This window comes from Rosa rugosa, chromosome 4 (genome assembly GCF_958449725.1).
Source record: "Rosa rugosa chromosome 4, drRosRugo1.1, whole genome shotgun sequence".
NCBI classification, from domain to species: domain Eukaryota; kingdom Viridiplantae; phylum Streptophyta; class Magnoliopsida; order Rosales; family Rosaceae; genus Rosa; species Rosa rugosa.
Window position 1 is genome coordinate 22,645,302 of NC_084823.1, and position 4,322 is coordinate 22,649,623.

Genomic DNA, 4,322 nt, shown 5'->3' on the forward strand with positions numbered 1-4,322 from the left:
TGGACGTTATTGCATCAATGCGGTAATTTAGACTATTTCCATGCATATCTTTTGATCAAATCAGTATACGGCTAGCTCCCACTGAGCTACACTCTATGGAGTTTGCTTTAATAGCTGATCTGCAATAATCAACCCAAGGGAAACCCTCTTTTACCAGCTTCAAATTTTAACTGGCTCTAATTGTGTGCACTAATGCTTATCGCTGTGACACGAGTTGATCTGTACGTTACTTTGACCAAGACCAAAATAGTAAAGCATATAACTCACCTACAGATGTTTATGCGACGCATTAGAGAAGTCTGAAACACTGAACCCAAACCCCTATGCATATTTGGACCAAAACATTGGGAGAGGAATCAACCAGCACTAGTGCCAAAACCTATAGGTATAGAATCTTCATCATAATCAATCTACTAGCAGTGATATCGTCTGGAACTGTAGTGTAATAAAACAGAGTCCTAGAGTTGAGGATACAACTAGCAGTGATATCTTACGTTCCAAGAGAAGAGCCTAAAACATGGTTTCTCCAAAGCAGAGGCAGGTATGGTTCAAGAAAAAGGAAGAGTCTGCAATGAACCAAAAGTTTTGTAGACCAAAGGGTGCTGATTTTTTGTTGACTGGTAAGTCTGTTAATTGTAATTTGTGTGCCGTGATGGTAAAACGAGGAGGGGCCTTAACAGCTGATTAAAAGCACAGAGAGAGAGAGAGAGAAAGGGCAAACCAATCCCGGCACCAATCAGCCTAATTACCTCCGACTCCGACTCTGGGTCTCTCATAATATCAACAAATTGCCTTGTGGCAGATAGGGTTTCTTATGTGGCTGGAAACCGTAACTCCAGAGAGTGCACCTCGAAAGAGTTCTAAATTTTCATTATTCCAGAACTTTATTAGATCATGAAGAACACCAACCCTTGACTAAAAAGACAAAGTACACGGGACCGTCGACCAAAAAGGCTCAAAATGAAAGCAATTCTAGCCTAAACTTAAAATGGATAACATAGAACTGATAGAAGTATCCAAGGCAAGCCGTAGTCTCCTATTTCTCGCAACGCATCTAGGATTGTTAGGTTGCAAAAGAGTTGGTCATTGGTTCGGAGGATTTCTTTGGCCATGGTTGATGAAGAAACTACAATAGTGGTTATCCGGCCTAGTTTCAAAGACATTATGGGGCCATAGTGTTGTGAAAGCTTGGTCAAAGAGAGGTGAGGATTGTCTCCAAGCTCAAACAGATTTCCAATCAATGGAAATGGCTTTGGTCCTGGTGGAAGCCTAACTCTGGTTCTTCTATGGAGGGCGAAGCAGGAGATAAAGCAGAGACACAACAGTATAGTAGACAAGAAATGCATCTCTCGCTAAACAAATTCGCCTCAATCACAACTCCAACCCAACACCCCTTGCTTAACTTATAGGATGAGTTGAGCTTGAGCTGCCTCGGCAAATTGAAACCTAATTTTTGTAATCTTAGACGCAAATGCTCAGATCATAAAACCAAAAACAAAAACAAAAACAAAGACAGAGTAATGGTGAAATTTAAACAAAGAGCAGATACTGAAAACTGAAACAAAAATGACTTGTTTGATTCTTCAAGAACAACTAACTGCCAAGTTCAACAGGCTAACAAGTTTTATAACTCTCAACACATATAACAGACCCAAAGAGCCAGTCCATGGTAAACAACATTCCACTATCAATGTTTCGCGGAGCCTAGTCAAATAAAATAAGCCTTAAGAGTACCATACCCTGTCTTTCATCATCGAGCTACCGCTTAATGTTAAGCATCTGCTTAGCCTCAGTCTGGTCCTGCATCAATTCCTCACTGACATACCTACTCAGCAAGTCCTTCTTCTTCTTCTCAATCTCCTTGTCATCCGGCAATGGCACATGAGCCACAAACTCCATCTCTTTTTCACTCTTCTCTTTCAACAACTCCCTCTCTCTCTGCCTCTCTTCTTCCACCACCACCTCCTCCTCCTCCACCAGAATCTCCTTCGCCTTCGCCACTGTCACCACCTCGCCACTCTTCACCGCCCTCTTTCCTCGCGGCATTCGGAGGCGAGGAAAGGGCGGCGCTCTCGGGGCTTCTTCTTCTCTTCGTTTTTGAGAGTGATGTAGCGATTCAGCATGGACTGCGCTTTCTCTTCGTTACGAGCCATTGCTGAGCGATTTCGATTTCGACATTATAGTACATGTGTTACAGTTGCGTTTAATAGCGACATTATAGATATTTATTTTTTATGTTTTCTCGATTTTGTTTTCGTAAATCCGTGTTCCCCTGGCCCCTGATAAATAAAAAACAGGTGCAATTTCGTCTCTTGCAGGTTGAATGGCGGTTGTCTCGTACCCTTATTATGGAGTAAAAGAAGCTGGATTGCATGATTGAAAACACGTACATGCAGGAGGTATGTATAGAGAGAAAGGAAGAGTATGCGATTGCGAACCCAGCCAGCTTCCTATTGAAGTGTCATTTGATTTGCCTCGCTGATCTGTCATTCGACTCCTACTCTGGCTCCCTCATTCTTTCTTGTTATCCGGATGGATTTTGATTATTGTTATTATCAGTTTGATTTTGGTTGGAGAAGATCGAGAAGATATATATATATATATATGGTTTGGTAGCTGTACGTGTTGGTAGGTCGATGAGTAGGCGGCAATGGACACTTAATTGGACCCCGAAAACCTCACCAACAGAGAGCAATTTCGTCTATTAGTTCCTTTCCTTTTTGGATTTATGATTGTATTGATTCATCAATCAATTTATCTGGAATTTGTACCCGTAACTCAATATGCATGTTGTCATCTCATTTCCTAGGATAGGATGGTCCGGAATCTCCAAAATCTCCAATAGCATAGTCTCCATACCACAACTCTCTTCGTAAATCGTAATGCTAGTCTCGTTGCCAAAAGGAAAATGTTTGCTGAGTCCCAGGTTGGAAGTTCCAGTTTCCAGAAGCGCTTTTGGAGCCAAATTAAGCCCCCACTCAGAGATCTGCAATTACTCCTTATACAATTGTTCTTGTTCTTGGTAATATAAAAGACTAAGGTATGTTTATTTACTTTGAATATGTCAAGCAAGTTGTTAGCTGATACATAGCTAAGCTTGATTGATTTATATTTTTGTGATATGCTAGTTTGGGATGATACCACTCTTTTTCTGGAACAGCTTGTTAATTTATTCTGACAATGTTTGCTTGTTTAGAAGATTGATTCAAAGGGAATGATTATACAGTCATTTGTTTCTGTTATGTTACTTATGCATGTCTTGTCACACCCCAAACCCGGGGGTGTGACTGTGACTGTGACTTAAGGGGTTTTCAAGTAAGAGAAATTTAGAAAAAAGACCAAATTTGACACAATTGAAGGTAACCTTAAGGCAACAACAGTTCAGCTCGGGATTTTGAAAATGAACCGTTTGAACTCTTTCGTAACTATGATCTTGTCCTTTACACATTGATTGAGATTACTTCGATATTCTCATTCAAGTATTGGTTTTGGGTTTTCAAATTCCGATACATACTTTTATTACGATAAGCTGACAAAGAGTTATGGGTAATCATGTCTATTGCATTGGAACTAATAAGTTTGACAAAGAGTATAGTCCAGTAAAGACTTGAATTTAAAGTTTTAGGGTTCTGTGAAGCATCCCTGATGGTTATTCACTTTTATTTTCTTTGCTCCTCAGATATGTTTCCAAATGATACCAAACTTTGTGAGAATGCTTGTCCTCTTCAAATTGAGACAGTTCTTGGAGACTCCTCCCTCTGTTCATTGCTTACATCAGATTTGTATTGTCACTTTTCCAGCCAAGAAAATTGGTATCAGAGCCCAGCTGGTAGTAGATCTAATTAGGTAGTGTCTAAGAGTGTTATATAGTCTAGTGACCATTGCAGCTTTTGTGCTTGGGTAATGAATTTAACTTTCTTGAGGGTCAATTACTAGATTCATGATTTCAGTTTGATTGAGTTAATTTATATGATTGTGTATCATCTGTTCAGAATGTGAAAGTGTTGCATAAAGACACCATATTGGCTTTTGAAATCTCTAGTTATATCTCAGCATAATTTTTGGTTATTATTTTGATTCATCCTTCAATATTGATTTCAGCTGAGCTGTGTTTTCTTTAAAATTGGACATTCCAACACTTTCTCCAAACAAGTTTTGTCCAAAACAAAATAAGTTTGAACCCGTAGCTCCTTCCCAAAGAAAAGTCAGTCTGCTGGAATTTTGCAAAAACTGCCCTGCAGCATAGCCCTCTTCGGTATTTCTGTTTCTCAGCTTATTGGCCTCCAAATATTCTGAAATTTTGACATATGTCTTTTCTGTTA